Genomic DNA, 27,601 nt, shown 5'->3' on the forward strand with positions numbered 1-27,601 from the left:
GGTCTTCACCTGGGGGCGGCGGCCTTTAAGCTCGTTTGCATGGCTGCCGCCCATCCAGGACTTCCAGCGTCTTCTTTCTTCAGGAGCTCTTCCGCCGTCGGACTGATGCCGATGCCTCGTGCTGACTTATATAAGTCAGCCGGAGGGGCCGGGGTGATGACGCAGCGAGCCGTGATTGGCTCGTGGTTGCCATCTTGAATTTAAAAAATTACGCTGAGGTGCAATTTTTTAAATTGGTACTGCTCCGCTGCCAAACTCTGCAGAATGGCAGTGCCACTAATACTCTCACTGCCACCAATGCCCACACCTCCGCGCACCCATATAGTGATGGCAGCGGATCCAGTGACGGATCCTCTGGCCAATCACTGTGGCCTCACTGACAGGGGCGTGCTTTCATGGGTTGAAAGCACGTCCCTGTATGAAAGCAGCACCTCTAATGGTTCCGCTTTCCCATGCATTTCCAATGGACTTTTAATGCCCATGGCTAGGCCCCCGCCCCACGCTCCCACACCCTTCCCCATTCACAATGGGAGGCACCACGATCGGTGCCTCCCAAACACATTTTAACAGGGATAATGATTAGATTAATATAAAGGAGATACTTATGACACAGAATACAGTATGTGTCATAAGAATCTTCTTTATATTATTTTAATCATTAATGACAAGGGAGGCACTGCCTCCCCTGCCTTCCCTGACTGCACGTCCCTGGTTTGCCCAGACCACCCGCCCACCAACTAACCTTGCCTAACCCAGTCTTCCCATCTGTCACCTCAAATCTGATATTTTGACCTATTTACCCGGCAGGAGAAAAACGCACCTATACGTCAATGGTGAGAGAGTGAAAAAAGAGAGCAAGAAATAAGTGGGGCATGGAGAGCCCACCGGGGCAATGCAGAGGTAAAGGCCCATGCTTAGGGGTGTGGCCTGCTGCCACAGAGGCTTGGCTAACATGGTACAGGCCCATGATAAATATATATAGTAAATACTGCTAGTGCATGCATGATAATGTACCAGATTAATAACTGCAATGCACTGTAGATAATATGTATAATGTACAATTCAAGTGCACAGACGGGACCTGATCCATAGACGAGGAGGTGGGCCCCCCGGCAGTAGGGCCCACCGGTGGCTTCCCCTGTACCCCTATGAGTTATGACTGTCCCCCTCCCCCCTCACTCCCTGAGTGGGAATGAGGGGGGAGGGGGACAGTCATAACCACCATAGCATTCATTTCTGACGCTAACAGGAATTACAACTGTACAAATGTAGCCATTCTCGTTGTGGCTACATCTTAAGGCGATTGCGCCTTGTTAGTCGCGACCGCACCGCGTACGTCTGGACATCTAAGACATGTGTGTGCCCCATTCACATGGATGGGGGTGGCAAATGCCGCAACTCGACATAGCTAGGCACAGGAGCGCATATTGCGTCGAGGGTGCACGTTTCCCTCAGAAGTAGCCATGATCAGCATGGCTACATCTGTATATAGTATTGGATAAAAATAAAAGTAATGATTAAAGCACAATTTAATTCTCTTACATCTCTACATGTTAATAAAAATGAATCAGCGTGCAACACTGGTACACTGGGATTTAGGCAGGCAGAGAGAGAGAGAGAGTGTAAAGCACCCTTCATATGTCTCCAATGGCCCATTTGCAGCCGCTTGTGGATGTTAAGTAATGGCACTGTCCCAGTAGGTGTGAGATTTTGTTTTTATCCAATACTATGCTATCCCCAAGGTCGTAAGTCATATATTATAATAGTCATGCTAAACATCTGCCGACGATTCAAAATAAGCTGCTCTTATCTTTGTCCAGTCACTAACCTTCTACCAGTGTGCTATGCCGTGCCAGGCCTCTGAAAGCATATGCAAGAGACAGCAACAGCATAGCCCTGACATAGGCAGTTTCCATTATGACATCAGCATGACCTCACACACCCCACCAGACCGGCTAAGACTGGTGATTTCTGGTTTGAGGCCCTTGTCTTTTACATGATTGACCTAAGGGAAATGTGACTTAAAATTATTACATGAGAAAAATTTTATTACTGCCATTTGCCGTCAGTTTTGCTCACTTAGTGGCATTTAATATTGTGATGTTTATTTTATATTTTACAAATAGAGCCTGATTCAGGTTGGATCGCAATCGCAATAAGCGATCCAACGGTAAAAATTGCTAAGAGGATCCGGGATCCTGCGCAGGGCCCATCCTGCGCATGCGCCTGCATTTTCTACGGCGCCCCACAGAAAATGCGATTGCTTCTGCCTGTCTATGAGGCAGAGATGGTCACGGGGGGGAGGCAATGCTCCATTTCAAAGACGGAGATGGAGTATTGCAGGGACGAGACTTCAAAACAGGGGCGGCAACGGAGAAACAGGGGGCGTAGTCGCGGCAGCTGCATGACATCACACGCAGCCGATGCTATCACAAAAATGGCTGTGGGTCTCATGCGGGCGCCTAACATGTGGGGCATACTAGCCCTGTGCTGGGCGTTCCCCCGCATGTCAGAGAATCTGATCATAAATGTGCTAAATTTAGCACCTCTAGGATCAGGTCTGAATCACCCCCAGGGAACAAAAAAAAGGCCCAAATTATGTGATTTTTGAAAACAAAAAAACAAAACCAGTCACGGCAGTTTGGCAAAAACCAAATACAAAGCCGGATGACGAATCAGGGCCAATTCCAAATCCAGCAAAAATGGTCCTGTGCACATCTCTAGTAATATTCTAATACCACATTGAGTTTGCTAGCATTGTATGCATAGGGATGTGCTGATATGAGACTTTCTCTTTAACTCCTGTTTTATTGAGTTTAATAAATTATTCCTGTAGTTTAGCTGTTCATTCAAAACTTGGGATCAGTGCTACCATATGGTCCCTACTGGTCTGCACATGTGCACTGATGTTGCTTGCAAACTGGTAGCTGCATTAGATGTTGTTGCATTCCACAGGAGGAGCTAGATGCATATATCCAGTTTTGCGATCCACATGGCACAGTTCGGGAGCACCAGTGCCACATTTTACACATGGTACCCTGAGGTTACCGGCAGAGAGGTACATCTCTGCCTGACCGATTACTTGACTTAAGTGTAATGTTTTTTTGTTGCGCTTTGACCTTTGGGGCCTTGTGTTAATATTGTTGCTATAGGATGTGATACCACTACCAGGCAGGCCATGTGGTCCAATTTAAACTACTGTACATGTACTTTGCTGTCTTTTTGTACATTATTCTGTTGGTATAAACATACTTGCCTACGCTCCCTCATTCTGCAGGAGACTCCCTGAAATAGAAGCAATCTACCAAACTCCCTGAATAATCCAGCAATCTCACTGATTGCACCTTAACCCCTGATGGGGGGTAAGGTAGAGAATAGAATATCAGTCGGTAAGAGTAATTCTAGAAAGGTACTTGTAAATAATGGTAAGTTACCATTAAAGCAAAAGGGCAAAGGAAATATTAACATAAAATGTCTGCTTGCGAAAGCAAGAAGCCTATCAGGTAAAATGGGGGAATTGGAATGGCATGTATCAAAAAATCAGTATGATATTATAGGTATTACGGAAACGTGGTGGGACGACTCTCACGACTGGGTTACTAATTTGGAGGGATATCCACTTCTCAGGAGGGACAGGGCTACCAAAATGGGAGGAGGGGTATGTCTCTTTGTAAAACCATCTCTAAAACCAAACTTAATATATGTTATTTACGAGGGGACTGGTGATAATGTGGAATCACTATGGGTTGAGATCACTAGTGGGGGCACTGAAATAAAGAAACTAGTCATTGGCACGTGCTACAAGCAACCAGATATTAGCATACGTGACGAGGAACTGTTCTCACAGCAAATTGAAAAAGCTACGGGAATGGGAGACATCCTAGTGTTGGGGAGACCTTGGGAAACAGTGATCACTATATGATCACATTCAGCATCAGTTTTAAGAAACATAGCTATAAGGAATCAACAAAAACATTAAACTTTAGAAAAGCTAACTTCAATATGCTGAGACAGGCACTAAACAACATTGACTGGAAAGTTTTGTTTCATGGTAAAGACACATCGGAAATGTGGGATGCTTTAAAAGGGTTGCTTGATAGCAATATTCACAAATTCATACCCTTGGGCAGTAAACGCAAGAGTAATAGACTCAAATCAATGTGGCTTAATAAGGATGTCAAAGAAGCAATGGCTAAAAAGAGGTGTTCTTTTAAAGCATTTAAAACTAATGGAGGGGAGGAGTCATTCCAGTATTACAAAGAATGCAATAAAAGATGCAAAAAAGTAATAAGGGCAGCTACAATTGTAAATGAAAAACAAATTGCTATAGAGAATAAAGCCAATCCCAAAGAGTTTTATAAATACATAAACATTAAAGGGTTAAAGAAATAGAACATAGGCCCATTAAAAGATGAACTGTGAGCCTTGGAAATGATGACAAAATAAAAGCGGATATACTGAACAGCTTTTTTTCACCAGGGAGGATCAGACGGTGTTAGTAGTGTATAACGACAGTGAAGGTAATGATTCTTGGCTAGTTGCTTGTTTAAGTGAGGAAATAGTCCTGGAGAGACTAAGCAACATAAAGATTAATAAATCACCGGGACCAAATGTTTTTTATCCGAGGGTTATTATGGAGCTTAAGGCACAGCTTGCAAGACCCTTATACTTGATTTTCTATAGTTCCATTAAATCGGGTATGGTACCGATGGATTGGCGTATAGCTGAGGTAGTGCCATTATTTAAAAAGGGTTCTAAAAATCATCCTGGGTACTATAGACCAGTTAGTTTAACCTCTATAGTGGGTAAAATATTGGAAGGAATTTTGAGGGATAGCATAGAGGATTATCTGCGGAATACCAAGTTTATTAGCAGGAGTTAGCATGGGTTTGTGAGGGACAGATCATGTCAAACTAACTTAATTAGCTTCTACGACGAAGTGAGCGATAATCTTAACCAGGGAAAAGCAGTGGATGTGGTCTATTTAGATTTTGCAAAAGCCTTCAATACAGTGCCTCACAAGAGACTGATCATCAAATTAAGGGAACTTGGCCTAGGATACACTGTTTGTACATGGATAGGTAATTGGCTGGATAACAGGGTACAACGTGTAGTGGTCAATGAGATGTTCTCCAGCTGGGCACTAGTAGTCAGCGGTATACCACAAGGGTCCATATTTGGTCCGATACTGTTCAATATATGTATTAATGACCTAGGAATAGGCCTGGGAAGCATAGTATCAATCTTTGCAGATGATACTAAACTGTGTAAGGTAATTAATTCAGAAATAGATGTGGAGTCTCTACAGAATGACTTATTTAAACTTGAATTTTGGGTGTCTAAATGGGGAATGAGGTTCAATATTGAAAAATGCAAAGCTATGCATTTTGGGATTAAAAACAAACTTGCATCCTATTCACTTAATGGGAAAAATATAGGGGTATCAGTAGTGGAAAAAGATTTGGGGGTTCTCATAGATAATACACTCAATAACAGTAGAGTGTCAAAATGCAGTGAAGAAGACAAGTAAAGTCCTTGCTTGCATAAAACGGGGTATTGAAACCAGGGACCAGGATGTAATCATGCCGCTGTACAAATCATTGGTACATCCGCATCTGGAATATTGTGTTCAGTTTTTGCACCATATTATAAAAAAGATATTGCAGAACTCGAAAGAGTTCAAAGGCGTGCTACTAAACTGATTAAAGGGTTAGAGACACTGGAGTACGAGGAAAGGCTAACTATGTTAAATATATATACTCTAGAAAAGAGGCGTCTAAGAGGAGATATTATTATTAATATCTTCAAATATGTAAAGGGTCATTACAAGGAGTTAGCAGGGGATTTGTTTATTAATAGAACTCTGTATAGGACACATGGACACTCACTGAGGTTAGAGGAGAGAAAATTCCATACAAAACGTAGGAAAGGGTTCTTCAGGGCAATAAAGATTTGGAACTCCCTGCCGGAGAAGGTAATAATGGCGGACTCTGTAAATGCATTCAAAATCAGATTGGACAGCATTCAGGCTGAAAAAAGTATAACCTGTGCAGAGTCAAGGTCTGCAGAAGCATGACCGGAACACCGTCAGTGCAGTGCTATATGCTGGAAGTCCAACTGCACTAAGTGAGTGTAATAATTCCACTCATACTGTATTTATTATTTATTTATTTATTAACAGTTTCTTATATAGCGCAGCATATTCCGTTGCGCTTTACAATTAGAACAACAGTAATAGAACAAAACTGGGTAAAAATAGACAGGCCCTGCTCGCAAGCTTACAATCTATAGGGAAATAGGCATAGATACACACGGATAGATGCTACCTATTGCATAATGGTCCACCAGATTGCTAGGTTCTTAATGGGTTGTATGATGATACCCCACAAAGTTATCCAAGTGTCAGGAGGGTGTGAGACTAAAGAAAGACAAGATATGTGATGTTATGAATACTCTACAGAGGATGTAATTAGATAGGGAAGCACTGAAGGTTATGTGGGTGGGTCTGGAATTTGATAGGCTTGTCTGAAGAGGTGAGTTTTCAGGGAACATTTAAAGATTTGGAGACTAGAGGCGAGTCTTACTGTGCGTGGGAGGGCATTCCACAGAGTGGGTGAAGCTCGGATAAAGTCCTGTAATTTTGAGTGTGAACAAGTAATGCGTGTGGATGAGAGACGTAGATCTTGTGCAGAGTGGAGAGGTCGGGTAGGGAGATATTTTGAGATGAGTGAAGAGATGTATGTTGGTGCAGTTTGGTTAATAGCCTTGTATGTGAGTAAAAGTATTTTATATTTAATACGGTAGAATACCGGTAACCAATGGAGGGACTGACAGAGCGGATCTGCAGACGATGAACGTCTGGCAAGGAAGATTAGCCTCGCAGCTGCATTCAAAATGGATTGTAGTGGTGAGAGCCTATGTTTGGGAAGACCGGTCAGGAGACTATTACAATAATCAATGCGGGAGATAATGAGAGCATGGATTAGAGTTTTTGCTGTGTCTTGTGTAAGATAAGGGCGTATTTTGGATATGTTTCTTAGATGTATGTAACATGATCTTGAGACAGATTGAATGTGGGTAACAAAGGACAGTTCAGAGTCAAGAATGACACCTAGGCAGCGAGCTTGTGGGGTAGGGGTGATTGCAGAGTTCTCAACAGTGATAGAGATATCAGGTTGGAAACTACTATTGGCCGGTGGAAATATAATTAATTCTGTTTTGGAAATATTAAGTTTGAGGTGGCGAGATGTCATCCAAGATGAAATGGCAGAAAGGCATTCAGTGACACGTCCCAATACAGATGGTGACAAATCAGGGGAGGATAGGTAGATTTGAGTATCATCCGCATACAGATGGTACTGAAATCCGAAAGAGTTGATTAGTTTGCCAAGAGATGTAGTATAGATAGAGAAAAGCAGAGGACCTAGGACAGAGCCTTGCGGTACTCCAACTGAGAGAGGTAGCGAAGGAGAGGTGGAATCAGAGAAACGAACACTGGAGCGATTAGATAGGTAGGATGAGAACCAAGAAAGGGCTGTGTCCTGAATACCTAGGGATTGTAGTGTTTGTATGAGAAGAGAGTGGTCAACAGTGTCAAAAGCAGCAGAGAGATCAAGGAGAATAAGTAGAGAGTAATGCCCTTTAGATTTAGCAGTGACCAAATCATTCACTACCTTAGTCAGTGCTGTCTCTGTGGAGTGTTGGGCACGAAATCCTGACTGAAGTGGGTCCAGTAGGCTGTGTGAGTTAAGAAAGTGTGTGAGGCGAGTGTAGGCAAGTCTCTCCAGTAGCTTGGAGGGGCATGGGAGCTGAGAGATGGGATGGTAGTCAGAGAGAGAGTTCGGGTCAGAGTTTTTTTATTTCAGAATGGGAGTAATCACTGCATGCTTGTATAGAGAAGGAAAGATACCAGTAGACAGGGAGAGATTACAGATTTTCGTTAAGGTTGGGATGAGCACAGTAGACAGAGCTTTACTAATTTGTGAGGGTATAGAGTCAAGGGGAGAGGTATTAGAGTAGGCAGATGAAAAGAGTGCAGATACTTCATCTTCATTTGTAGGATCAAAGGAAGAGAAGGTGTTAGAGGGTTCAGGCAGAGAATTGAGCAGGTCACTTGCTGTGGAAGAGCATACCATTTCATTTCAGATCTTGTCAATCTTGTCCTTGAAATAGGAAGCAAGATCTTGCGCACTGACAGTGGCTGGTGGGTTAGGTGAGGGAGGGACAAGAAGTGATTTAAATGTATTAAAAAGTCGCTTGGGGTTAGAGGCTTGAGCAGAGATGAGAGATTGAAAATATGTTTGTTTGGCAGTGTCCAGAGCATTACGATAAGAGTGGTAGGTGGTCTTATATGTGAGAAAGTCACTTGAACTACGAGATTTACGCCACTGGCGTTCAACTTTTCGTGAGAGTTTTAAAGTGTCTAGTGTATTTAGAGTGCCACGGTTGACATCTAAGTCTACGTGGAGTGTGATGGGTAACTGGAGCCACTTCATCAAGTGCTGTTACTAGAGTTTGGTTAAGGTGTGACACAGCAGTCTCTGTAGACTTTAGGGACATGGAGTTTGAAGTAATGGAGGAGAGCATGCATGTGATAAGGTTATGATCTGAGAGAGGGAAAAGAGTGTTAGTGATTTCAGAAACAGAGCATAGTCTGGTGAATACAAGATCAAGGCAGTGGCCCTCCTGATGAGTAGGGGAGTCAGTCCATTGGGAGAGGCCAAGAGAGGAGGTTAGAGAGAGTAGTTTAGAGGCATGGGGAGATTGTGGACTGTCAATAGAGAGATTGAAATCACACATAATGATGGTGGAGATGTCAGAGGATAGAAAGTGAGGGAGCCAAGCAGAAAAATCTTCCAGAAACTTTTTGGGTTGCCCAGGTGGGCGATAGATAGCTGCAACACGCAGAGAGAAAGGGGTGAAAATCCTAATAGAGTGTACTTCAAAGGATGTAAATGTGAGTGAGGGAACAGGTGGTAAAACGATGTGCGTGTAAGATTTGGACAGTAATATTCCAACACCCCCTCCTTTGAGGTTACCAGGCCTGGGGGTGTGTGTGAAGTGGAGGCCACCATGTGACAGTGCTGCAGGGGAGGCAGTGTCTGATTGTGTGAGCCAGGTTTCTGTTATAGCCAGCATACTGTATAGTCATTTTGGACAGGTTGGTATTGGGTGACCGGTGGTTGGGAGACTGGCGGTCACCATACCGACGCTGGGATTCCGTCTGTCAGATGGCCAGCAGGGGGGGTTTCGGCCAGCACAACAAAGACCCTTGCGGGCTCATTGCACTTGCCACAGGTTCTATCCCACTCTATGGGAATAGTCCCTGTTGCTCGGCATGCCAACTGGCGGGCTAGTCAGTGTTCATGATGCCAGCGCTGGTATTGTAACCACATCCTTTTTGGACTTGAGGAGCCTGCACACTGCAAGCATCTGTTTGTTCATTTATTGTTCCTCTCCCTGATGTTAGATCGAGACCATACATACCTCAGTCCTTTTCTAGGTCACTAAGCTATACAACAGTGAAAATGTGATATAAATTCATACAATAGTTTTTGTGTGATGCCAGAACGTACAGACACAGTCTAAATTTCTCTTTTTTTTGCCTCCATGGTCCATAAACAGTCCCTAGAAGTATAATTCTCAATAAAAAAATGTCTATGTACAGACACAACCCTTACAGTTTTATTATGTGTATATATTTTTATTGTAGGGTGTCCCTATTTATCTTTGGCTATGTAAGGCTTTGTGTGAACCCAATTTCCACTGTTGTTATGTTGTTTATTACTGTTCCAGTGTTTCAATGATAACCTCATTTAAGGACAAAACGATGAAAACTAGTGTGCCCTGAGCAGTCTCCAGGTGTGCCGCCATAGAAGCACATCCAGGCTCGTCAGTGTTTTGCTGTTACTGAGACCCTGGTGGGTTTAGTGGTTGCAGAGCCAGTTCTTATTTTGGACCCGGGCAGTGTTGGGCTTATCTGGCTTTCTCAGATGTGGCTCAGGCATTACCTATGGAGAAGCTGTAACATGACATCATAGGACATGCAACAGCACAATGCATCACCATTATATTTGAATGTGCCTTGGCAATACTTAAATCTTGTTCAGTGTGCCGCGAGATGTAAACGGTTGAAAATCTCTTTGCTGCAGTGTCGTCACCATGTTGTTATAAAAACAACAAAAGACGAGCATTGGTAGAGGGGCTGCTGGAGGGGCCTGTCAGAAGCCCCAGTTTGCTACCCCTCCCCAGTATGCCTGTGCTGTAGCCAGTGTCAGTGGCGCCGTCTTCATGGTGATTTCTTTGGGAAGATGGCACTGCACATAGAAAGCAAAGACTCTGGCACTGCTCCTGATTGGCTTCTGGTCCATGAACACGGACCGGCACCTGATTTAAGATACCCGTGACATCGCCGTAGACCGGACTGGGGAGCAAGAGAGGTGTGCGCTGTGCTCTCCTGCCCTCGCTGCAAGCAAGGTGGTTGGGCCGCAAAAGGACCCCTGCCCACGGGCCACAAAAGGATGCGGTGGGAGCTGCGAGTTTGACACCCCTGCCCTAGAGTTTCAGAATTTCTGTCACGGCACCCCAAGACCATAGTTTCTTAGTGAGAAATTTAGAAAAAAATATAAAATGAAGTAAATAGTGTTTATAATATGTCAACCTTAGGTTCAGTTATGTGGTGAAGGACTGGTTTTGCCGATTAAATTCAGTATAAGCAATTTGAATTATTCATGGACCACCAAACTACGGCACCACTACAAGGCCTCCCCTATCCCCCCCTTCCCACCTTTCCCAAGGAACCCCAGGGTCTCAAGGCCCCCTGTATGGAAACTACTGCCATAAAATAAACTTATTTTTATAACTACATGTAATACACCTTAGATCTCAGTTCCTTTAAGGTTTTATATCCTTGTATACAGTAAACTACACATATTTGAAAATCCTACACCAGGCACAAGTAATAATTCAGATGCGTTGTTGACCGGCGGCCGGAATCCTGGTGGTCAGCATACCGATGACGGGGTCCTGACTGCCAGCATGCCGGGAGAGGGGCAAGCAAAACGAAGCCCCTTGCTGCGGGCTTCACGCTGCGAGCTTGGTGGCTTGCTGCGCTCACCACAGGTTGTATTCCCTCTCTATGGGTGTCATGGACACCAACTAGTGGGAATAGTCCTCCGCCCCACTGACGGCATTCTGTGGCCGGGATCCCGGTGGTGGTATGCTGACCGCCGGGATGGTGACTACATCCCATTTAGATGACTATGTGGGAGTTTTAGCATTATTATCCTATCTGTATATAAAAAGTGTTGAAAGGGGAGAGCGCTACTGCGCAGATTCCATACTGTTCCCTCAGGAAGGCTTCACTCCCTGTACCAAGATGGCTGCTGACCTAAATCCTGCACATAAATGCGGCGGCATCTTGTCAATGTCTTAGAGCAGTGGTTCCCAAACTGTGTGCCGTGGCTCCCTGGCAGGGCCGGATTAATAATGGGGCTGATGGAGCTGCAGCTCCAGGCCCACCCTCCAAAATAGGCCCACTGCATCTGCAGAGCTCTGTGCTGCAGTAGACAGGAAATAAAATTTCCTTCATCTGCAGCCTGCAGCATACCGAGCTCCTCCCCCTTCGGCCTTAACAAACAAGACACTCCCGGCCCCCGGCGCCGATGCGATGGGTCAAATGCCGCTAGCAGCATAGATGGTTTTCCTATGGCGGCGGTGGAAGCACTGGAAGGCTTTCCCGTCTCTCCCTGCGCCGCATAGGCACTGTGACTCGCTGCTTGCTCTGCATCACATGTCATCACAGCGAGCAACAGCATCACAGAGGTCCCGCCCCGCCAACACTGCACCGTGTAATGAACACATCCCAGGGCTGGCCGGCTGGCAGTCCTATGCAACAGATCCGTGAAGGTGGTTGGCGGCTGCAGGTAGGGATCCATGTAAAAGAGTAGAGGGGTCAAACCTTTCACCTGCTAGCCGCTGCTACTCTTATACAGTAATGTGTCATAAAGAGGCACTGTTAGTTAAAAAGCTAAAGATATATATATGTTTTCTTCATAATATTCATAATATTTACATATATAAGCATATATAAATATTTATAGATATGCAGAAATAATAATAAAAAAATATAAATATATATATATATATATATATATATATATATATATATATTTTTATTTTTTATATAGTCCTGCACTCCCATTAACTCTGGTAGAAATGCCCAGGTGCCCTTCGTAAAATAGTTGGGATAAATACGAAATAAACAGCGGCACTCCAGGTCAAACAACAAACAGGTTGTATTAAAGCATCCCCAACGATGCGTGTACCAATGTTCCAGTATCTCACCTTGACAAATACTCACCTTGACAAAGGGGCTATGGGCCCGAAACGTTGGTACACGCATCGTTGAGGATGCTTTAATACAACCTGTTTGAAGTAATGTGCTCCGGTGCCCTCTGAAAGTAATCATACAGTACAGTCCAGGCAAGCAGCGGCACTTGGAGACTGGCAAAGCAAATACTTGTAAACAACAGTCACTTCTTGCATTCTTCACCTTGACAAAGGGGTGACAATGCCCCAAAACGTTGGATTCTGTTTTGATGTAATGCATTCAACTCACTGTTGTTTACAAGTATTTGCTGTGCCAGTCTCCAAGTGCCGCTGCTTGCCTGGACTGTACTATATCTGCTCACCACCAGCCGCCCACCGTCGCCAGCCGCTCACCGCATGCCACCAGCCGCCGCCAGCAGCCAACCGCTCACCGCTGCCAGCCACCAGCAACAAATGAGGTAATGTTACCCTGCTGTCACCCCTCTCCCTGTCGTCACTCTTTCTCCCTGTCATCACTCTCTCTCCCTGTCGTCACTCTCCGTCGTCACTCTCTCTCCCTGTCATCACTGTCGTCACTCTCCCTGACGTGACTCTCTCTCCCTGTCGTCACTGTCGTCACTCTCTCTCCCTGTCGTCACTGTCATCACTCTCTCCCTGTCGTCACTCTCTCTCCCTGTTGTCACTCTCTCTCCCTGTCATCACTGTCGTCACTCTCTCTCCCTGTCATCACTCTCTCTCCCTGTCGTCACTGTCGTCACTCTCTCTCCCTGTCGTCACTGTCATCACTCTCTCTCCCTGTCATCACTCTCTCTCCCTGTCATCACTGTCGTCACTCTCTCTCCCTGTCGTCACTCTCTCTCCCTGTCGTCACTGTCATCACTCTCTCCCTGTCGTCACTGTCATCACTCTCTCCCTGTCGTCACTCTCTCTCCCTGTCGTCACTGTCCTCACTCTCTCTCTCCCTGTCGTCACTCTCTCTCTCCCTGTCGTCACTCTCTCTCCCTGTCGTCACTCTCTCTCTCCCTGTTGTCAGCTCATTCAGTGTGCTATAATGTGAATTTCGGCTCGCTCAGTGTGCTACAATGTGAGTTTTGGCTCATTCAGTGTGCTACAGTGTGAGTTTCGGCTAATTCAGTGTGCTACAATGTGAATTTCGGCTCATTCAGTGTGCTATAATGTGAATTTCGGCTCATTCAGTGTGCTATAATGTGAATTTCGGCTCATTCAGTGTGCTATAATGTGAATTTCGGCTCATTCAGTGTGCTATAATGTGAATTTCGGCTAATTCAGTGTGCTACAATGTGAATTTCGGCTCATTCAGTGTGCTACAATGTGAATTTCGGCTCATTCAGTGTGCTATAATGTGAATTTCGGCTCATTCAGTGTGCTATAATGTGAATTTCGGCTCATTCAGTGTGCAATAATGTGAATTTCGGCTCATTCATTGTGCTACAATGTGAATTTCGGCTCATTCAGTGTGCTATAATGTGAATTTCGGCTCATTCAGTGTGCTACAATGTGAATTTCGGCTCATTCAGTGTGCTATAATGTGAATTTCGGCTCATTCAGTGTGCTACAATGTGAATTTCGGCTCATTCAGTGTGCTATAATGTGAATTTCGGCTCATTCAGTGTGCTACAATGTGAATTTCGGCTCATTCAGTGTGCTATAATGTGAATTTCGGCTCATTCAGTGTGCTACAATGTGAATTTCGGCTCATTCAGTGTGCTATAATGTGAATTTCGGCTCATTCAGTGTGCTATAATGTGAATTTCGGCTCATTCAGTGTGCTACAATGTGAATTTCGGCTCATTCAGTGTGCTACAATGTGAATTTCGGCTCAGTCAGTGTGCTACAATGTGAATTTCGGCTCAGTCAGTGTGCTACAATGTGAATTTCGGCTCATTCAGTGTGCTATAATGTGAATTTCGGCTCATTCAGTGTGCTACAATGTGAATTTCGGCTCATTCTGTGTGCTATAATGTGAATTTCAGCAGCCCTTTGTTGCAGGGAGAGTTTATGTGGGAGCGGGAGGCCCTCTGCTTCAGGGAGCCGAGATGTGTGAGCGGATAGTGGAGCACCAGAGGAGGGACAGGCTGCAGCACACACACAGAAGTGGAAGACAGCACCTAACACCCACGGCGACAGTGGAAGCTGCTCCCTAAACAACACAATGGAGGACATACATATAGGGAGAGGGATGACAGCATAAAGCAGCACATACAGATAAAGGGGGTGAAAGGCAAAGTACAAAATACACAGCTGAAAGGTAGCATAATACAAAACATGTAGGCCCCTATGTATCAAGCCTTGAAGAGTGATAAATAGCATAGTGATAAAGTACCAGCCAACCAGCTCCTAACTGTCATTTTGCAAACACAGCCTGTAGCATGACAGTTAGGAGCTGATTGGCTGGTACTTTATCACTGTGCTATTTATCACTCTCCAAGGCTTGATACATCGGGGCCTACATGTTTTGTATTGTGCTACCTTTCAGCTGTGTATTCTGTACTTTATCACTGTGCAATTTATCACTCTCCAAGGCTTGATAAATGGGGGCTATAGTGAAGCTTTGTACAGGAAAATCAAGATATTGGAGTGATACCAATAAAATGCATACAGACATATGGAAGGATTTTTTGGGACTTTTTTGTCATATTAGGGTCACGTCAACAAGGGTTTGTCCCTTTGTCCACTGGTAGGCTCTCACTTTTCACAATTCATATAAATGAAGAGGGGAGTGAGATAGGGAGATTGAGATTGTTGAATGTTGGCACTATCTTTTCCTCCTTGGTGCTAGCCACACCCAACACTCCCTGTTAATAGCAGTGGTCATGCCCACAGATAACCAGTCACAGCGCGCACACACACTATTTGTCACACACTATGTGGCGGCACACAATAGGCCTTTGAAAACTTTCAGCTCCAGGCCCTTCTGAACCTTAATCTGGCACTGCTCCCTGGGGTGCCTCGGGACACTTGCGGGGGTGCCCTGGATTGGTGGTCCAAGACCAATTCAAATTATTTATGGTCAATATAATAGGCAAAAGTAGTGCTGGTGGCTATCAGTCATAAAATATGGGGACAAACATAAGCAAATCCTGTCCCTCACCACACAATTGAGCCTAAGGATGACAAATAAATACAATTTACTTAATTTAATATTTCTTTCTAAATTTTTCAGTAAGAAGTTTTTGGCCTAGGGGTGCCGTGAATTTTTTTTTGATACTCTAGGGCAGGGGTGGCCAACCAGTCAGAGACAAAGAGCCTAAAAAAAATTGTTAGGTACGTCAAAGAGCCAACATCGAGCCGAAGGCGCACATGCATAAAATACATTGAAAAAGCCACTTCCACATAAAATAATTGTAAAAGCCAGATCCACATAAAATATATTGAAAAATCCAGATTCACATAATACACTTCAGCTCCCCCATGTGTCACTTCAACCAGCACCCTCTTGTCACTTCAGCCAGCACCCTCTTGTCACTCCAACCAGCACCCTCTTGTCACTCCAACCAGCACCCTCCTGTCACTTCAGCCAGCACCCTCCTGTCACTTCAGCCAGCACCCTCCTGTCACTTCAGCCAGCACCCTCTTGTCACTCCAGCCAGCACCCTCTTGTCACTCCAACCAGCACCCTCTTGTCACTTCAGCCAGCACCCTCTTGTCACTCCAACCAGCACCCTCTTGTCACTCCAACCAGCACCCTCCTGTCACTTCAGCCAGCACCCTCCTGTCACTTCAGCCAGCACCCTCATGTGTCACTTCAGCTTCCCCCAATTCATGCCATTGCAGCAGCCCCTTATGTGTACTCTGTTTGCTGGTGGGTATCTCATCTCTAGTATCTGGCTCCCTCAGTTCTAAGTCCCCGTAGTGCTGCTGCGTGTTTTTATGGAGAGCAGTGGTTACCGGATCTGTTGTGGGCATGTGACTTTGTGTGTTAGGACTCGGAGCCACATTTGAAGAAAGAAAGAGCCGCATGTGGCTCAAGAGCCACAGGTTGGCCACCGCTGCTCTAGGGTGCCGTGATTCAAAAAAGTTTGGAAACCACTGTCTTAGAGCATTACTGTGGGAGACAGTAATTTTTCACTTAACTCCTCAGAGACCTGAGATTATCAGAGATCCACAACACTTCCAGTGATCCTGCCGAATAACACCCCTCTCATCTCAACCTCTGCTCAGTGAGAACCAGTGTGTAACAGTGATTAAGTGGGGTTCATAGAAATATTTTATGCAATTCACAGTATGAGCTTACCATCTTCAGAGTGTTGGAGAATTATTATACATTTTTATTTTTTGGTCAGATAATTTTCTTTAATTATTTTATAATGTAACTAGACCCTGTATTGTTATTTTCCCCTCAGCTCACTTTAAAATAGTTATAAAGGAGAAAGATATCTAAAAGCAATTATAGAGTAAGACCATTTTCCTTACTGTGTAATCTGCAAACTAGGTGTCCTGTTAGTTGCTTTTCATTTTACCTTTGTATGGCTTACTGCCATGTTTTACTTATAGCACAGTGTAATCTATGTAGTGGACCCAAAATGGCTGCCTCACATGGTACTCTCTTGTGTAGAATAAACAATGCATGGTTCTAAACTCTCCTAATATATTTGTCTCCCTAAGTATGTGTCATTTCTTCACCTTTTGAGAGAATTTATTTATTAAGACAACTTCAAGCAAAATATATTTAAAAAATAAATGTCTATTTTTATTTTAAGCAAAATGTAGCCTTTTTTGTTCTACTACTACTTCTTCTTCTTCTTCTTCTTCTTCTTCGTCTTCCTCTTCTTTAAAAACACCACACCGTCTTTAAGAAAAAAGTTTATTAGTCAGGGTCTTCACCTGGGGGCGGCAGCCTTTAAGTTCTTTAGCATAGCTGCCGCCTTCCCAGGGCTTCCAGCTTCTTCACCTGGTGGGCGGCGGCTGTTAAGCTCTTTTGCATAGCACTTGGAGAACCACAATTGCCAGCATGTCCGGACATAAAGGGCCCCCTGGCACCTGTAAAGAAAATATTAAAATAAAAACACCACACCGTCTTTAATTTTTTTTTTTATTAGTCAGGGTCTTCACCTGGGGACGGCGGCATTTAAGCACTTTTGCATGGCTACTGCCTCTCCAGGGCTTCCGCCGTCTTCACCTGGGGGGCCGCCGCCTCCCCAGGGCTTCCGTCGTCTTTCTCCGGCGTCTTCACTTAGGAGGCAGCGGCCTTTAAGCTCTTTTGCATGGCTGCCGCCTTCTCGGCTCTTCCAGCGTCTTCACCTGGTGGACGGTGGCTGTTAAGCTTTTTTTGCATAGCACTTGGAGAACCACAAGTGCCAGCATGTCCGGACATAAAGGGCCACTGGCACCTGTAGTCCACCTGTAAAAAAAATATTAAAATAAAAACACCACTCCGTCTTTAAAAAAAAGTTTATTAGTCAGGGTCTTCACCTGGCGGCGGCGGCCTTTAAGCTTTTTTGCATGGCTGCCACCTCTCCAGGGCTTCCGACGCCTTCACCTGGGGGGCTGCCACCTCCCCAGGGCTTCCGGCGTCTTCACCGGGGAGGCAGCGGCCTTTAAGCTCTTTTGCATGGCTGCCGCCTTCCCAGGGCTTCCAGCGTCTTCACCTGGTGGGCGGCAGCCGTTAAGCTCTTTTGCATAGCACTTGGAGAACCACAAGTGCCAGCATGTCCGGACATAAAGGGCCCGCTGGCACCTATAGTCCACCTGTAAAGAAAATATTAAAATAAAAACACCACACCATCTTTAAAAAAAGTTTATTATTCAGGGTCTTCACCTGGGGGCGGCGGCCTTTAAGCTCGTTTGCATGGCTGCCGCCCATCCAGGACTTCCAGCGTCTTCTTTCTTCAGGAGCTCTTCCGCCGTCGGACTGACGCCTATGCCTCGTGCTGACTTATATAAGTCAGCCGGAGGGGCCGGGGTGATGACGCAGCGAGCCGTGATTGGCTCGTGGTTGCCATCTTGAATTTAAAAAATTACGCTGAGGTGCAATTTTTTAAATTGGTACTGCTCCGCTGCCAAACTCTGCAGAATGGCAGTGCCACTAATACTCTCACTGCCACCAATGCCCACACCTCCGCGCACCCATATAGTGATGGCAGCGGATCCAGTGACGGATCCTCTGGCCAATCACTGTGGCCTCACTGACAGGGGCGTGCTTTCATGGGTTGAAAGCACGTCCCTGTATGAAAGCAGCACCTCTAATGGTGCCGCTTTCCCATGCATTTCCAATGGACTTTTAATGCCCATGGCTAGGCCCCCGCCCCACGCTCCCACACCCTTCCCCATTCACAATGGGAGGCACCACGATCGGTGCCTCCCAAACACATTTAAACAGGGATAATGATTAGATTAATATAAATGAGATACTTATGACACAGAATACAGTATGTGTCATAAGAATCTTCTTTATATTACTTTAATCATTAATGACAAGGGAGGCACTGCCTCCCCTGCCTTCCCTGACTGCACGTCCCTGGTTTGCCCAGACCACCCGCCCACCAACTAACCTTGCCTAACCCAGTCTTCCCATCTGTCACCTCAAATCTGATATTTTGACCTATTTACCCGGCAGGAGAAAAACGCACCTATACGTCAATGGTGAGAGAGTGAAAAAAGAGAGCAAGAAATAAGTGGGGCATGGAGAGCCCACCGGGGCAATGCAGAGGTAAAGGCCCATGCTTAGGGGTGTGGCCTGCTGCCACAGAGGCTTGGCTAACATGGTATAGGCCCATGATAAATATATATAGTAAATACTGCTAGTGCATGCATGATAATGTACCAGATTAATAACTGCAATGCACTGTAGATAATATGTATAATGTACAATTCAAGTGCACAGACGGGACCTGATCCATAGACGAGGAGGTGGGCCCCCCGGCAGTAGGGCCCACCGGTGGCTTCCCCTGTACCCCTATGAGTTATGACTGTCCCCCTCCCCCCTCACTCCCTGAGTGGGAATGAGGGGGGAGGGGGACAGTCATAACCACCATAGCATTCATTTCTGACGCTAACAGGAATTACAACTGTACAAATGTAGCCATTCTCGTTGTGGCTACATCTTAAGGCGATTGCGCCTTGTTAGTCGCGACCGCACCGCGTACGTCTGGACATCTAAGACATGTGTGTGCCCCATTCACATGGATGGGGGCGGCAAATGCCGCAACTCGACATAGCTAGGCACAGGAGCGCATATTGCGTCGAGGGTGCACGTTTCCCTCAGATGTAGCCATGATCAGCATGGCTACATCTGTATATAGTATTGGATAAAAACAAAGGTAATGATTAAAGCACAATTTAATTCTCTTACATCTCTACATATTAATAAAAATGAATCAGCGTGCAACACTGGTACACGGGGATTTAGGCAGGCAGAGAGAGAGGGTAAAGCACCCTTCATATGTCTCCAATGGCCCATTTGCAGCCGCTTGTGGATGTTAAGTAATGGCACTGTCCCAGTAGGTGTGAGATTTTGTTTTTATCCAATACTATGCTATCCCCAAGGTCGTAAGTCTTATATTATAATAGTCATGCTAAACATCTGCCGACGATTCAAAATAAGCTGCTCTTATCTTTGTCCAGTCACTAACCTTCTACCAGTGTGCTATGCCGTGCCAGGCCTCTGAAAGCATATGCAAGAGACAGCAACAGCATAGCCCTGACATAGGCAGTTTCCATTATGACATCAGCATGACCTCACACACCCCACCAGACCGGCTAAGACTGGTGATTTTTGGTTTGAGGCCCTTGTCTTTTACATGATTGACCTAAGGGAAATGTGACTTAAAATTATTACATGAGAAAAATGTTATTACTGCCATTTGCCGTCAGTTTTGCTCACTTAGTGGCATTTAATATTGTGATGTTTATTTTATATTTTACAAATAGAGCCTGATTCAGGTTGGATCGCAATCGCAATAAGCGATCCAACGGTAAAAATTGCTAAGAGGATCCGGGATCCTGCGCAGGGCCCATCCTGCGCATGCGCCTGCATTTTCTACGGCGCCCCACAGAAAATGCGATTGCTTCTGCCTGTCTATGAGGCAGAGATGGTCACGGGGGGGAGGCAATGCTCCATTTCAAAGACGGAGATGGAGTATTGCAGGGACGAGACTTCAAAACAGGGGCGGCAACGGAGAAACAGGGGGCGTAGTCGCGGCAGCTGCATGACATCACACGCAGCCGATGCTATCACAAAAATGGCTGTGGGTCTCATGCGGGCGCCTAACATGTGGGGCATACTAGCCCTGTGCTGGGCGTTCCCCCGCATGTCAGAGAATCTGATCATAAATGTGCTAAATTTAGCACCTCTAGGATCAGGTCTGAATCACCCCCAGGGTACAAAAAAAAGGCCCAAATTATGTGATTTTTGAAAACAAAAAAACAAAACCAGTCACGGCAGTTTGGCAAAAACCAAATACAAAGCCGGATGACGAATCAGGGCCAATTCCAAATCCAGCAAAAATGGTCCTGTGCACATCTCTAGTAATATTCTAATACCACATTGAGTTTGCTAGCATTGTATGCATAGGGATGTGCTGATATGAGACTTTCTCTTTAACTCCTGTTTTATTGAGTTTAATAAATTATTCCTGTAGTTTAGCTGTTCATTCAAAACTTGGGATCAGTGCTACCATATGGTCCCTACTGGTCTGCACATGTGCACTGATGTTGCTTGCAAACTGGTAGCTGCATTAGATGTTGTTGCATTCCACAGGAGGAGCTAGATGCATATATCCAGTTTTGCGATCCACATGGCACAGTTCGGGAGCACCAGTGCCACATTTTACACATGGTACCCTGAGGTTACCGGCAGAGAGGTACATCTCTGCCTGACCGATTACTTGACTTAAGTGTAATGTTTTTTTGTTGCGCTTTGACCTTTGGGGCCTTGTGTTAATATTGTTGCTATAGGATGTGATACCACTACCAGGCAGGCCATGTGGTCCAAATTAAACTACTGTACATGTACTTTGCTGTCTTTTTGTACATTATTCTGTTGGTATAAACATACTTGCCTACGCTCCCTCATTCTGCAGGAGACTCCCTGAAATAGAAGCAATCTACCAAACTCCCTGAATAATCCAGCAATCTCACTGATTGCACCTTAACCCCTGATGGGGGGTAAGGTAGAGAATAGAATATCAGTCGGTAAGAGTAATTCTAGAAAGGTACTTGTAAATAATGGTAAGTTACCATTAAAGCAAAAGGGCAAAGGAAATATTAACATAAAATGTCTGCTTGCGAAAGCAAGAAGCCTATCAGGTAAAATGGGGGAATTGGAATGGCATGTATCAAAAAATCAGTATGATATTATAGGTATTACAGAAACGTGGTGGGACGACTCTCACGACTGGGTTACTAATTTGGAGGGATATTCACTTCTCAGGAGGGACAGGGCTACCAAAATGGGAGGAGGGGTATGTCTCTTTGTAAAACCATCTCTAAAACCAAACTTAATATATGTTATTTACGAGGGGACTGGTGATAATGTGGAATCACTATGGGTTGAGATCACTAGTGGGGGCACTGAAATAAAGAAACTAGTCATTGGCACGTGCTACAAGCAACCAGATATTAGCATACGTGACGAGGAACTGCTCTCACAGCAAATTGAAAAAGCTACGGGAATGGGAGACATCCTAGTGTTGGGGAGACCTTGGGAAACAGTGATCACTATATGATCACATTCAGCATCAGTTTTAAGAAACATAGCTATAAGGAATCAACAAAAACATTCTACTTTAGAAAAGCTAACTTCAATATGCTGAGACAGGCACTAAACAACATTGACTGGGAAGTTTTGTTTCATGGTAAAGACACATCGGAAATGTGGGATGCTTTAAAAGGGTTGCTTGATAGCAATATTCACAAATTCATACCCTTGGGCAGTAAACGCAAGAGTAATAGACTCAAATCAATGTGGCTTAATAAGGATGTCAAAGAAGCAATGGCTAAAAAGAGGTGTTCTTTTAAAGCATTTAAAACTAATGGAGGGGAGGAGTCATTCCAGTATTACAAAGAATGCAATAAAAGATGCAAAAAAGTAATAAGGGCAGCTGCAATTGTAAATGAAAAACAAATTGCTATAGAGAATAAAGCCAATCCCAAAGAGTTTTATAAATACATAAACATTAAAGGGTTAAAGAAATAGAACATAGGCCCATTAAAAGATGAACTGTGAGCCTTGGAAACGATGACAAAATAAAAGCGGATATACTGAACAGCTTTTTTTTCACCAGGGAGGATCAGACGGTGTTAGTAGTGTATAACGACAGTGAAGGTAATGATTCTTGGCTAGATGCTTGTTTAAGTGAGGAAATAGTCTTGGAGAGACTAAGCAACATAAAGATTAATAAATCACCGGGACCAAATGGTTTTCATCCGAGGGTTATTATGGAGCTTAAGGCACAGCTTGCAAGACCCTTATACTTGATTTTCTATAGTTCCATTAAATCGGGTATGGTACCGATGGATTGGCGTATAGCTGAGGTAGTGCCATTATTTAAAAAGGGTTCTAAAAATCATCCTGGGTACTATAGACCAGTTAGTTTAACCTCTATAGTGGGTAAAATATTGGAAGGAATTTTGAGGGATAGCATAGAGGATTATCTGCGGAATACTAAGTTTATTAGCAGGAGTTAGCATGGGTTTGTGAGGGACAGATCATGTCAAACTAACTTAATTAGCTTCTACGACGAAGTGAGCGATAATCTTAACCAGGGAAAAGCAGTGGATGTGGTCTATTTAGATTTTGCAAAAGCCTTCAATACAGTGCCTCACAAGAGACTGATCGTCAAATTAAGGGAACTTGGCCTAGGATACACTGTTTGTACATGGATAGGTAATTGGCTGGATAACAGGGTACAACGAGTAGTGGTCAATGAGATGTTCTCCAGCTGGGCACTAGTAGTCAGCGGTATACCACAAGGGTCCATATTTGGTCCGATACTGTTCAATATATGTATTAATGACCTAGGAATAGGCCTGGGAAGCATAGTATCAATCTTTGCAGATGATACTAAACTGTGTAAGGTAATTAATTCAGAAATAGATGTGGAGTCTCTACAGAATGACTTATTTAAACTTGAATTTTGGGTGTCTAAATGGGGAATGAGGTTCAATATTGAAAAATGCAAAGCTATGCATTTTGGGATTAAAAACAAACTTGCATCCTATTCACTTAATGGGAAAAATATAGGGGTATCAGTAGTGGAAAAAGATTTGGGGGTCCTCATAGATAATACACTCAATAACAGTACAGTGTCAAAATGCAGTGAAGAAGACAAGTAAAGTCCTTGCTTGCATAAAACGGGGTATTGAAACCAGGGACCAGGATGTAATCATGCCGCTGTACAAATCATTGGTACGTCCGCATCTGGAATATTGTGTTCAGTTTTTGGCACCATATTATAAAAAAGATATTGCAGAAATCGAAAGAGTTCAAAGGCGTGCTACTAAACTGATTAAAGGGTTAGAGACACTGGAGTACGAGGAAAGGCTAACTATGTTAAATATGTATACTCTAGAAAAGAGGCGTCTAAGAGGAGATATTATTAATATCTTCAAATATGTAAAGGGTCATTACAAGGAGTTAGCAGGGGATTTGTTTATTAATAGAACTCTGTATAGGACACATGGACACTCACTGAGGTTAGAGGAGAGAAAATTCCATACAAAACGTAGGAAAGGGTTCTTCAGGGCAATAAAGATTTGGAACTCCCTGCCGGAGAAGGTAATAATGGCGGACTCTGTAAATGCATTCAAAATCAGATTGGACAGCATTCTAGCTGAAAAAAGTATAACCTGGGCAGAGTCAAGGTCTGCAGAAGCATGACCGGAACACCGTCAGTGCAGTGCTATATGCTGGAAGTCCAACTGCACTAAGTGAGTGTAATAATTCCACTCATACTGTATTTATTATTTATTTATTTATTAACAGTTTCTTATATAGCGCAGCATATTCCGTTGCGCTTTACAATTAGAACAACAGTAATAGAACAAAACTGGGTAAAAATAGACAGGCCCTGCTCGCAAGCTTACAATCTATAGGGAAATAGGCATAGATACACACGGATAGATGCTACCTATTGCATAATGGTCCACCAGATTGCTAGGTTCTTAATGGGTTGTATGATGATACCCCACAAAGTTATCCAAGTGTCAGGAGGGTGTGAGACTAAAGAAAGACAAGATATGTGATGTTATGAATACTCTACAGAGGATGTAATTAGATAGGGAAGCACTGAAGGTTATGTGGGTGGGTCTGGAATTTGATAGGCTTGTCTGAAGAGGTGAGTTTTCAGGGAACATTTAAAGATTTGGAGACTAGAGGCGAGTCTTACTGTGCGTGGGAGGGCATTCCACAGAGTGGGTGAAGCCCGGATAAAGTCCTGTAATTTTGAGTGTGAACAAGTAATGCGTGTGGATGAGAGACGTAGATCTTGTGCAGAGTGGAGAGGTCGGGTAGGGAGATATTTTGAGATGAGTGAAGAGATGTATGTTGGTGCAGTTTGGTTAATAGCCTTGTATGTGAGTAAAAGTATTTTATATTTAATACGGTAGAATACCGGTAACCAATGGAGGGACTGACAGAGCGGATCTGCAGACGATGAACGTCTGGCAAGGAAGATTAGCCTCGCAGCTGCATTCAAAATGGATTGTAGTGGTGAGAGCCTATGTTTGGGAAGACCGGTCAGGAGACTATTACAATAATCAATGCGGGAGATAATGAGAGCATGGATTAGAGTTTTTGCTGTGTCTTGTGTAAGATAAGGGCATATTTTGGATATGTTTCTTAGATGTATGTAACATGATCTTGAGACAGATTGAATGTGGGTAACAAAGGACAGTTCAGAGTCAAGAATGACACCTAGGCAGCGAGCTTGTGGGGTAGGGGTGATTGCAGAGTTCTCAACAGTGATAGAGATATCAGGTTGGAAACTACTATTGGCCGGTGGAAATATAATTCATTCTGTTTTGGAAATATTAAGTTTGAGGTGGCGAGATGTCATCCAAGATGAAATGGCAGAAAGGCATTCAAGTGACACGTCCCAATACAGATGGTGACAAATCAGGGGAGGATAGGTAGATTTGAGTATCATCCGCATACAGATGGTACTGAAATCCGAAAGAGTTGATTAGTTTGCCAAGAGATGTAGTATAGATAGAGAAAAGCAGAGGACCTAGGACAGAGCCTTGCGGTACTCCAACTGAGAGAGGTAGCGAAGGAGAGGTGGAATCAGAGAAACGAACACTGGAGCGATTAGATAGGTAGGATGAGAACCAAGAAAGGGCTGTGTCCTGAATACCTAGGGATTGTAGTGTTTGTATGAGAAGAGAGTGGTCAACAGTGTCAAAAGCAGCAGAGAGATCAAGGAGAATAAGTAGAGAGTAATGCCCTTTAGATTTAGCAGTGACCAAATCATTCACTACCTTAGTCAGTGCTGTCTCTGTGGAGTGTTGGGCACGAAATCCTGACTGAAGTGGGTCCAGTAGGCTGTGTGAGTTAAGAAAGTGTGTGAGGCGAGTGTAGGCAAGTCTCTCCAGTAGCTTGGAGGGGCATGGGAGCTGAGAGATGGGACGGTAGTTAGAGAGAGAGTTCGGGTCAGAGTTTTGTTTTTTCAGAATGGGAGTAATCACTGCATGCTTGTATAGAGAAGGAAAGATACCAGTAGACAGGGAGAGATTACAGATTTTCTTTAAGGTTGGGATGAGCACAGTAGACAGAGCTTCACTAATTTGTGAGGGTATAGAGTCAAGGGGAGAGGTATTAGAGTAGGCAGATGAAAAGAGTGCAGATACTTCATCTTCATTTGTAGGATCAAAGGAAGAGAAGGTGTTAGAGGGTTCAGGCAGGGAATTGAGCAGGTCACTTGCTGTGGAAGAGCATACCATTTCATTTCAGATCTTGTCAATCTTGTCCTTGAAATAGGAAGCAAGATCTTACGCACTGACAGTGGCTGGTGGGTTAGGTGAGGGAGGGACAAGAAGTGATTTAAATGTATTAAAAAGTCGCTTGGGGTTAGAGGCTTGAGCAGAGATGAGAGATTGAAAATATGTTTGTTTGGCAGTGTCCAGAGCATTACGATAAGAGTGGTAGGTGGTCTTATATGTGAGAAAGTCACTTGAACTACGAGATTTACGCCACTGGCGTTCAACTTTTCGTGAGAGTTTTTGTAAGTGTCTAGTGTATTTAGAGTGCCACGGTTGACATCTAAGTCTACGTGGAGTGTGATGGGTAGCTGGAGCCACTTCATCAAGTGCTGTTACTAGAGTTTGGTTAAGGTGTGACACAGCAGTCTCTGTAGACTTTAGGGACATGGAGTTTGAAGTAATGGAGGAGAGCATGCATGTGATAAGGTTATGATCTGAGAGAGGGAAAAGAGTGTTAGTGATTTCAGAAACAGAGCATAGTCTGGTGAATACAAGATCAAGGCAGTGGCCCTCCTGATGAATAGGGGAGTCAGTCCATTGGGAGAGGCCAAGAGAGGAGGTTAGAGAGAGTAGTTTAGAGGCATGGGGAGATTGTGGACTGTCAATAGAGAGATTGAAATCACCCATAATTATGGTGGAGATGTCAGAGGATAGAAAGTGAGGGAGCCAAGCAGAAAAATCTTCCAGAAACTTTTTGGGTTGCCCAGGTGGGCGATAGATAGCTGCAACACGCAGAGAGAAAGGGGTGAAAATCCTAATAGAGTGTACTTCAAAGGATGTAAATGTGAGTGAGGGAACAGGTGGTAAAACGATGTGCGTGTAAGATTTGGACAGTAATATTCCAACACCCCCTCCTTTGAGGTTACCAGGCCTGGGGGTGTGTGTGAAGTGGAGGCCACCATGTGACAGTGCTGCAGGGGAGGCAGTGTCTGATTGTGTGAGCCAGGTTTCTGTTATAGCCAGCATACTGTATAGTCATTTTGGACAGGTTGGTATTGGGTGACCGGTGGTTGGGAGACTGGCGGTCACCATACCGACGCTGGGATTCCGTCTGTCAGATGGCCAGCAGGGGGGGTTTCGGCCAGCACAACAAAGACCCTTGCGGGCTCATTGCACTTGCCACAGGTTCTATCCCACTCTATGGGAATAGTCCCTGTTGCTCGGCATGCCAACTGGCGGGCTAGTCAGTGTTCATGATGCCAGCGCTGGTATTGTAACCGCATCCTTTTTGGACTTGAGGAGCCTGCACACTGCAAGCATCTGGTTGTTCATTTATTGTTCCTCTCCCTGATGTTAGATCGAGACCATACATACCTCAGTCCTTTTCTAGGTC

This window comes from Pseudophryne corroboree, chromosome 1 (genome assembly GCF_028390025.1).
Source record: "Pseudophryne corroboree isolate aPseCor3 chromosome 1, aPseCor3.hap2, whole genome shotgun sequence".
NCBI lineage: Eukaryota > Metazoa > Chordata > Amphibia > Anura > Myobatrachidae > Pseudophryne > Pseudophryne corroboree.